The sequence below is a fragment of the Erpetoichthys calabaricus genome, chromosome 3 (assembly GCF_900747795.2).
Source record: "Erpetoichthys calabaricus chromosome 3, fErpCal1.3, whole genome shotgun sequence".
In the NCBI taxonomy this organism is placed as follows: domain Eukaryota; kingdom Metazoa; phylum Chordata; class Cladistia; order Polypteriformes; family Polypteridae; genus Erpetoichthys; species Erpetoichthys calabaricus.
In genome coordinates this window covers 64,943,361-64,954,141 of record NC_041396.2, presented here as the reverse complement: position 1 = coordinate 64,954,141, position 10,781 = coordinate 64,943,361, and the positions used below count along the sequence as shown (strand labels likewise).

Genomic DNA, 10,781 nt, shown 5'->3' with positions numbered 1-10,781 from the left:
AGACGAGAACATGCCATTCAGCCCAACAAAGCTCACCAGTTCTATAATTCTTCTAAAATAACATCAAGTATAGTTTTGAAGTCCTGCTGTCTACTAGAGTACTTGGTAGCTTATTCCATGTGTCTGTTGTTCTCTGTGTAAAGAAAAACTTCCTAATGTTTCTGTGAAATTTACCCTTAACAATTGTTTCCAATTGTTTCACCGTGTTCTTGATGAGCTCAGTTTCAAATAACAGTCTCGATCTACTGTATGAATTCCCTTCATAATTTTAAATGCTTCAGTCATGTCTGCTCTTAATCTTCTTTTGCTTAAAAGCTTTTAGGCTTTCCTAATAATTCATCCCCTGTAGCTCTGGAATCGCTCTTCTCTGGATCTTTTCTAGTGCTTCTATGTCCTTTTTGTAGCCTGGAGACCAAAACTCTACACAATATTCCAGATGAATCCTCACCAGTGGGTTATAAGAGTTGAGCATAACCTCCTTGGACTACACATCAAGGCACTATATAACCTAACATTTTGTTAGCCTTCTTAATAGCTTCTAAACACTGTCTGGCAGTTATCGAATTAACAATGTTTCCTCCAGTAGTCAAAAGGCATGTGTGGTGCAATTGCCAGCAACTTCAAAATGGCCTTATGTGAATGAGTGTGTGTATGCATGTGAGAATTTCATGAGATTAACTGGCACCAAATCAAGCGCTTATTCCTGCCTGGTGGCCAGGGTTCCTGTACACCAAAATGCAAGTTTGAACTAAATAGATTAAATAATCAGTGCATAAACGAATTCATAGTAACTCAACTATTATATCCAGTAACTACAAAAAGAAAAAAAAATAGACAATAAATTTATTTAACAGCAGAGATCAACCACCAATTAAAAAAATGAACACCAGTTTAGCAGCAAATTTGTAGTCCATAGATTTGCTAATAACTAATCACATAGACAACACAGACTGTATGGTCTCTTTTTGTTACCTTTCTCACATTCTCTTTCATATCAGAAAAAAATCTAAGTGTACGTTCAGAAGGCAGCATGATGGAACCGTTGTTACTGCTGTGGTCTTGTAGGAGCCATAGAGCCATGGAGCCAGGAGCCATGGGTTCAATTACATCATCAGGTCACTCTTCCTCTGGAGTCTGCACATCCTCCCTGAGGCTTGCCTTTCCTTTACTTGAAGGGTGCTTGTAGATTATGCCTACTAGTGTCTCCAAATTAGCCAACTGTGCATATAAGTAGGTGTGCTTTGTTATCAGTTGGCATCCTGGCCCAGGGAAGGTTTCTGCCTTTTGCCTATTGGTAACACGACAGATTGTGGCTCCCGATGACTCTGTAAAGTAAAGTTCAGGAAGAGTAATTAATGGAATGGCGGTAGGTTTCTTTGTGTTTCCATTATTTGTGCCCCTAAAACTAAGCTGCTTACCCAAAGCAACAGACATACAGTAATTTACTTATTGGCAGGCAGCCTGGTGTAGTAAGCAAACACATTTTTAGAAAGACATCTTGCATGTAAGTGCGACGTAGGAAGAGAGAGAAGCACCTCAACTAGTTCCTCATTTTTTTCCACCTTTGTCGTCCAAAGAAAATTATGACACATGCCTTTTTAATAAAGAAAAGGGTGTGTATTATTTTATTGTTTGCTTACCTGTTACTTGGTCAAGACAAAGGCTGATCAACATGACCCTGCATATTTTTGTAAATCATTTAAATAACAACTTTCTCTCTTCTGGACAATAATGTGCATTTTTCTAAACATCTCACTATTTAGAAAGAATAAAAAGATGAAAAAATAGTGATTTAGAAAAAAATGTGTAGCAAATGCTTGATTTTGAGTTGACTTATTTGTAAAAAAAAATCAACAATTCTTTTCAAAACAGCATTTTTCACTGTTTCTGATATCTCATGGAAACGGTTTATTGAGAAATTCCAATTTCAGAAATGGAATCAGGAAACCTAAATTTATAAATCTGTGATTTTTTTTTTGCAGGCGGATTTTGCTGCAGCCAGTGATATCTGTATAAACAATTTTATCTCCGTAATTATAAAGTGTTTTGGGATGGTGTTCAAGGCACTATATAAAATAAAAGTTGACTGTTTGTTACTAAAAATGACAACAACAAAAAAGATTACAGAGACATTAAGTGAGTTTGTGCAAATTTATTTGCATTCAAATGCCGATAAAGCACAGGCTACAGTTTGTCACAGCAGAACTTTTTGAAAACAAATGGCTAAACAGACAAAGGAAAGAGGTAAATACTTTTATAGTTAATTTGCTCTTATGTGAAATCAATGTACATACAGTATAATATAAAGTAACATTCCCATACCAACTTGAATCCAAAAAAATAGGGATCCAGAGTCAGCAACATCAGGGACCAACCCTTGAAGCGGTCCCAGGACACTTAGAGGCCTACTCATGCATGTTTACCAAACCTATATAGAATCACCCATTAAACTAAAATGTACACATTTATGGATGTTGGATGAAAACAGATATACAAATTAAATAAATAAAGATAAGGGGAGAAAAGGAAAATTCCATAGAGACAACTACTAGGTGAAGGACTGAAACCCAGTGGATCTGCGGGGCAACAGCATAGACCAATAAGCGATTGTGACTCGCTCTATGTGAAAGTTCTGTAGGCATTATTATTTTGAAGGAAATGTCCATTAATCAAGTTCAACTATGTCTAAAGCTTGGTTCATTCCAATTTTGTCTTGTCAAACATGCAGGCTTAGCGCTTCTCTTTTGGGGACCAGCTTGAAGGGTACTGTCTGGACAGATTTAAATGTGACTCTGCCACTTGCCTCTTTTCTTTTTCTGTCCACAGACAGGAGTAAACACTAGATAAAGACATGTGACCTCACGTCAGCCCCAGCCTCTGACGTGCCTCTTCTGGCCCCTAAGCAGATAAAGATTGGCCTCAGTGTCAGTTATGTTATGTCCAAGGAAGAAGGTACATTGGTGCATCTCTTTCCTTTGAAATATTTTTATTTATGTTGCTATTTATTTTGGTACCCCCACCCTTTTCTTAGTGTCTGACCTCATTTGACAGTCTACTACATTTGTGTTTTATCAGTTATGGAGCACAAACAGTAGACCGTGAGCAGATTACTTTATCTCATGGTTTTTAAATTTGCCTACAGGCTTTATCATAACAATATACCTGTTCAGGGCCATAGACTGGGACATTAGAATCCTTGCAACATGTAGATATTTCTGTAAACTCAAACAATGAGTTTTAAAAGGGACAAATTGTAGTAAGTTATCTATTTTATTTACATGAGAGAGAATCATGAAATACTGCAATTCGTCCATATATCTTTTTCCTAAACTATTTATCTCAAGTCAGAGTCTTAGAGGACAGAGCCTATCCCAGAAGCTTTGGATGCTCAGCAGAAAAGAACCCTGGGCCAGTTTTTGGTCTATCATACAGCTCATTCATTCACACACACACCCATCTGTGCTCAATTTACAGTCACCAATAAATATAACCTGCATGTCTAATGCGTGAGAATTGCCAAATGCATCACATACATACATTCTGGGTTGTTCAAGTGAATTAAAGCATGCAGCGGGGACACCTGTCAAAGGAGTAAACAAGATAGTGAAGCATAGCTAGGATCACAATACAGAGAAATGGAAGCCAAATTGTCAAAATGAAATTTTACCCAGAAACTAGACTCAGACTAAACAAAGACAAAAATCTTACATGTTTTTCATAGAAGTGTTTGCAACCTTATTTTATATCATGATGTCGTGGGTCACATCACAAGCACATCATGTACAACCACCATCACAGTGGCGAGACAAAGCAGAAATGGCAAAGTAACATTAAAATAAATAAAAACACAAAAACATTTAATCTAATCACAACATTGCAAGAAAGACATAGCAGCACTTGAAGCCGTGCAAAAGGAAGCAACCACGTGCATCCCAGGACTTAAGGACATGTCCTACTCTGACAGACTAAGAGAATCAGACCTGTTTAGTCTCGAGCAGAGGAGACTGCATGGGGACCTAATCCAGGTATTTAAAATCCTGAAAGGCACTCATAAAGTAGATCCAGCAACATTCTTTCAACTTAACAGTGAATCAGGTACTTGAGGACATCAGTGGAAATTAAAGGGAAGTGCAGAGTTGTGGGAATAGCTTCCTGGCCCTGTGATTAGCTGCTCTCTTGTACTTCCAAGGAGGAAAGTTTCATTTCTGCCTTATTGAATCTGCATGATTTTCTTGCATTCTGCATCAGTATTCAAGTTTCCTCCTGCTTCTGCTCATGGTAGGTTAAGTGTCATCATGTTGGTGTTCCCTGTAATGGCAGCCTTGCACACAGTGCTGCTTAATAGTTTCAACTTCCCCATAAATTTAATATTTGATTAAGCTGGTTTGGCAAATAACTGGTTGGACTGAGCCTGATCTTTAGGTATACCTTGTTTAGCTTTACATTAAAGTCCAAGTAATATTGTATTAATGTGCACTGTGTACTGTACTGTATGACACTGTATCACTGGATAGCTGCATCAGAATGATCTCTTTTGGGTTATGGTAATCCTTTGAAATCATATGGATATTTCTAATTTTTGTTTTCCTACAACAAGGCAATGGAAAAGGCAGGTTCAGACAATGAATGGGTGGATAGGCATTCATTTTCTCTTCTACTGAACCATTTAATCTGGATCAAGGTCATATAATGCTTGTGCATATCTTAGGACTGGTGGATTCACAACGGGAATCTGCCATGCACAACCTACATACTATAATCCATACACGTCTTAAATTATAGGAGAAAAACAATGTCCACCAAAAAAATCCATGCAATCTACACTCAGAGACCACCTTAGCTTGGAATCAAATGGATCTAAGTGCCAAATTATCTGCTTGGTTATTGTGTTTCTACAATATACTGTATACATACATTTTAGAATCACTTGTCATTGTTCTGCTGTCTAGCGCTCTTTGAGTTAATACAGTAAACCTTCAATAATAAGGGTGATTTATAGCCACCCATTACCTATCCATCCTATTGGTATTTCTTAGAGGTAATGGATTATGTGTCCTGCTTGTAATAGATACTATTGTTTTCAGCATACTAATGATTAAAGGGAACATTTGTCTTTCTAAATTAACAGAAGTCTCTCATTATATAGTTTTGGAATCACATCTTCTTGTTTATTTTCCACCCTTAACTAGTTATCAATGAACACTGATTTTCTAGATTCTAGATGAAGACCACGTAGTAGTGCTCATCTCTTGTCAAGCAGGTCCTTCTAAATCACCTAAAACACAACTCACTGCATATCTTAGCTTTATATACTTTCAATAAGGGATTATTTTGTCACCCTAGGTGTCCAGGTCAGTACCACCTCAACCTTCACTTCTCATCTGAGGAGTTTTCCACCATGTGTTGTTCCTAATTGCCTTCTGTTGGATGGACAAAAAGAGCACCACACAGGTTCACAATGAAGTCAAGTGTAAGCATTTTTACAGCATGGTAACGCTGTAGGATCAATTTCAGAGTACTTCAAATGTTATTATTTTGTACAAGCAATACCATTTGTGCTTAAATTGCACCTAGCAATTAAGATAAGAGCTTGATAAGAAAAAAAGTCTTATGTGAGATCACAACATATGAATCAGGGCAGGCTTTGTTATCTTTGTACCAGGTGTAACTAAATGAAAATATACCATGGGTGTCACCTCCAAAGCAAATAGCGGAGAGTAACAAAAGAAAGGTGTGTTTTGGCCTTAGGTATTCAATGTCAACGTCAACCCTGGGGAAAGGCTTTTTCTGTAAACGGAAACCGAATCCTGCTTTTAATTGAACCTATTTAATCAGATAGTTTCACAGACTAATCAATCCATCAAAGTCATTTGGTCAACTGACAGCTAACTCCGTCACTTGTATCGTACAGGTACTATACATATTTAAAGCTGTTAAGGTCTCCACTTTCACTACACAACTTAGTTGTTTGTTCCAACTTCCCATGACTGATTGTGTCAAGAAATGCTTCCCTTTCAAATGCATGTTCCCATTTTTCTACTGATGCTTTAAAATACTTGCAGGTAATTCACTGTTCTACAGAAGTTGCCCTGATGTATTAATTTTATTGAAGCCTCTGAGAATTTTTAAGACATAGTCTTCTCTCTTTTAATTTACAGGGCATCTTTGAATAGGACATTTTAGCACATTGCTGAATTTACAAATCTTTGCTACCCTGTCAAGTTTCAAACACACTACAATGCTAATAAATTGATGTGCACTATTATAGAAGAAATTAACCTTTTTTTAACATATGGGTTCATTTTATTTATTTACAATGCCTATGTCAATATCCCAAATCATTTTTATATTTGTCGCTCCTAAAAAAAAGTGTAGTTTAATAAGTCTGAGCCAATGCGCTTTCCATTAGAAGCGCCTTCAGTGTCAAAATCAATGTTATATATCTTATTTATGGCAATGAACCAACTAAACTTTAGTGAAATTTAGTGCCAACATATTTTTTCTGATAAATGATTGCAGTATTTATTTGAAAAATAATCCATGTTTTCTTTCATTTACATTTTGAGATGCACAACTTCCCAACAAAGATGTCTTTATCTGAGAAAAACTAAAATGTCAGGTTTCATTGTCGCGGCCTACTTTGTAATTCCACTGTGGAAAAAGCAGTAAAGCTTCTTTCTCTCCTCCTTCTGTGCACTTGAAAGAGATCAGCTAAAGATTTTATCAGTTGTACCTACCTGGAGAAGGTCCTTTTTTAACTGACAAATAAAACATGTTTTCTGTTTTCTGTCAAAACACTCTTAAGAGCACATTAAATCAATGACATATTTAGTACATTTTAAATTACTTTTGGAAAAATAAGTATTTTAGAGGCAAATTGACAATTATTACAAATGTAAGTAACACATATTAAAAATACACTGAGGTACTGACACAGTTTCTGGTGGGTATCATAGTAAATGTAATTTCTTATTTTAAGATAAAACGACATTCACATTATCAATGACAACCAAGTACCAATTGGAGAGCACCTGTAAATTACCTGGATCAGTGGGAGATTATCACTTGCCAGATGTTACTTTCCACCTACAGCAGAAAAATAACATGTTTAAGGTAAAACTGCCCAAGAAATCTCTTTTTCAACAAGTGGCCAACAAAGATGAAGCTTTTTCAGTGTCAGTTACACACCAGCATGTCCATTAGAAGCTGCACTATTTAAAAAAAAATACAGTAAGAAATGTGTTCTCTGTAAGTAACACTAATTACCTATACAACAGATGCACATACATTTTTTTTCACCTGAAAAGCTAAATATTTTATGATGTTTACTGGTAATGACCTAGGCTGAGCACTGAGACACGGTATCTAATTAAACAAATTAAAGTCAAATCAGCTTTTGATTAAGAAATTATGTGAACCACATACCAAAAGTCATAAGGGGTCTCTGTAGGGACAATTCTGAGGACCAGCGAATGAGGCAGTACAGTATGAGAGAGTGTGCAGTCAGCTAATAAGTAGCAATTGTAATGAAGTGGCTTAAAGGAGTGTGTAAATGCCATGCAGTGCTATGGCTGGAGAGGAAATGTTGCCAAGGGAAACAAGGATTGTGCCTTGTATTTGCTTTTCGACTGGGTGGTGTTAGTAATGATTAGCTGAATTGATATTAACTTTTTAACTCTTAGATGCACATCTGTTTTTTATAAAGTCTTTATGGCTCCTCAAGCAGCTGGTCTAGTGGAGGAGAATATCTCTCATATTGCATTTTTTTTATCTTTTTCCTTTTGATTAGTGCTTATAAATACAGAATGTCATAGTATTACCACTTTCTTCACTTTATTGTTGTTTTGTGGGTATTTTAGTGTGTCAACCCTTCTCCTCCTTACAAATCCGTTTTGAAAATACCTTTTTTAAAAGTAAAATAACATAATAATCACTGTAACACTTTAGTTGAGGAACTACAAAAATGCATCTATTATACATTTACTCTTGTGTAACAAGGCCTAAACAAACTCTTCTTCTGGTCTTCATAAAACTTATAAAACATCAGTAGATAGGTTATTCATCTCTGTGATGTGTGGCATATTGACATAATGGTTAAAATACTTGCTAATATCAAAGATTCATTGGTCTTATATTAAATATGTAAGAGAAATGTGTCTCAATTAAGCCCCTCAGACAACTCCAAAGTGCAGGTCGCATTGAAGAAATAAAAAAAAACACTTTACTGATGCTTTGTAAGTGTTATTGCTTTATTATGTGTCTTTGTCACATAAGAGTAAATGAATAATAGATGCATTTTTGCAGTACCTAAACTAAAGTGTTATCCTTCGGTTTTACTTTCATTTTTAAAAAACAGATAGGTTAATAAGTATGTAGAATTCATTTCTGTTCTTGGTTTAATGATTAAGAATTATTTTAAATTTTACATTTTGAAGTAACACCATTTTCTTTTCCCATGTGTGCTGCCATCTTTGGCAGTGTTTATATAGTTGCTGTCCTTATTGCTACATGTGACAGCTGAAAGCTGCGGCACATGACCTCACCATTTCAAAGGTGTAAAGGCCAATGTCATTCACTTCCTGGTTGTCCGAGATTCTGGATAAGAAACAGCAAAACATTTGAGGAGGTAGACAGTGTGAATTTTTAAAGATTAAAGGTACAGAATCTCTTGCATGTCTCAGCATTTCAATTTTCTGGTCCATAGTTCACTTTTAACAGTGAATCTGCCTAGGATAACCATATGTAAAGATCACCCTTATTTGTAGTCAAGCTGTAAACATGGTATTATGGATTGGTTTTCCCAGTACAAAAAAAAATTGGTGTAATGCCAGTCGATTTTATGCAAACTGTTATTGTATTTCTCATTTAAATGTTCATTAATTGGAATCGTTCTCTAGTACTAAAGCTCAGTTTTCATTTAAAATTCCATCAAGATAATATTTTTTAATTGTTTTTCCTTGAGCTTCTGTAAAAAGCTAAATTTGGAACAAATAAAGTACTATCTATCTATTTGTCTATCTATCTATTACTAGCTTTATTATTATTTTAAAATACTAATTCTCTGATCAAAATTTGATTTACTTTATTTCTGTCCATTTCTTCTGTTAGACTGATTAGCCCTCCCAAATGGCCACCCACAAAGCCCAGTCTAAGTTCAGTCTTTAGAATTTCTGGTAAATCTGCATTTAAGTTTTTAGCAGTGAACTAGAGGCCTTGGCTGAATAACAGAGAAAAGATGCAGCTGGCAGCATCATTTAAGGATATATTTGATTTTTAGAAAAGACTACTAGATAACACAGAATTTTAAACAGTCATGATAGAGACAATAAATGGATCAACAGCAAAATAGGATTCTGTTGAACAGTTAAAGTTAAGAAAAGAAAATGAATCATAAAATTTGATCAAATATGAATGAAAGAAGCTAAAAAAAAAGGTTTCTGTTCAACCATGAATGCTAAAGGTTCAAAGTCTAATAAATACACAGAGAGAGGCAATTTTGATCAAGATTAAGTGGTGCTTGAGTAATTACTGTTGTCTGGCAATGGCAAAGAGGGGTAGATGTTGCCAAGGGTTCGCATAGCACTTCTGGTTTGAAGGTTAATGGAGACAAAGATGGCAGTAATTGGTGGAAGACATTTCACTTGAAAGCATAAGTTTGGGCTATGGAAAGTGTAATGGATTGTATGAAACATAATTTATTGTGAAATGCTCTGTGTGTGAGTCATAATGTGTTCTATTAGGTTGCTGTAAATAGTAGTGTGTCTACTAGATAACTTGTGAGTTAGGCAGTATATACAAGGACCTCCTTGAATCCTCTGTTGTCAGCTGTGTTATTGAATGTAAATTCTGAACTAGTATCATTCTCATTTTAAATGTCATGATGCTAAAAACATAACAGTGAGAGAAAACCAGAGGCTACAATGAATGGCACAGCTTTCTTTTCTTCCTTAGACCATGAACAACTAACCACTAAAGAGATAACACTTGAAGAAAAGAAGAATATGGAGACTCATCAGAGAGGGTAAAACAACCTGAAATAAAGCCTGATGACAGTAATTCAATCCTCAGCCTAGAGGCTGCCTAGTTTTGTTGCCAGTTTCCTTAATGTGAGTACTGCTACAAAATATGCTTTCCATTATTTATTGCGATGTTTGACATTTTGTAGTACCATTAAATATCCATTTTTCACATTCATGGGTTACCATGAGAAAAACAATACTCCTATATTTTAGCATATCAAATTTTAATTTGGCTAAACTATCTGTAAGAGTCGCTCTTGATAATTAATGTTATGTTACATTTGTAGAGGTATTTGCCTAGTTATGTTAAGGTGGTTGGTTTTATATACAGTAGCTATAAAGAGCACATATCTAAATAAATATTGGAAGGGTTCTAACCTTGTCCTCTACAAGCTTACATGTACAGTAAATGGAATGTTCTAGTTTATTTTCTTCTTAGTCTGTGTACCACAGATTCAAATTGTGCTCTGCACCCCATAACTGTAACGGGAAAAATAGCATAATTTAATTATAGAAAGTAACTAATACAAAAACCTGAATGCAGCTACACAATATCCAAAACAAGCATCTCTTTTCATTCATTTGGTGTTCTATCAGGAATTAAATACATTTTCTTTTTTGTTATGGTTATTTTTTTGCTGTTTCTAGGGATTCTTCACTGACATCTCCACTGGGACCATTTTACATTTCTATTGTTATTGTGCTGCAAATGTTAGGGTGCATGTATGAGTTTGAGTGATATCAGAGTGGCTTTAAGGCAGT

At 35.5% G+C, this 10,781-nt stretch overlaps 1 long non-coding RNA gene across 1 annotated transcript; it reads left to right on the top strand.

Moving 5' to 3' along the window:
* The first annotated feature begins 2,004 nt into the window (after positions 1 to 2,004).
* Positions 2,005 to 9,153, top strand: LOC127527168 (uncharacterized). Its single transcript, XR_007934469.1, has 3 exons — positions 2,005 to 2,244; positions 2,827 to 2,960; positions 9,109 to 9,153. It is a non-coding gene; the product is annotated as an uncharacterized LOC127527168 (long non-coding RNA).
* Positions 9,154 to 10,781: the final 1,628 nt, after the last annotated feature.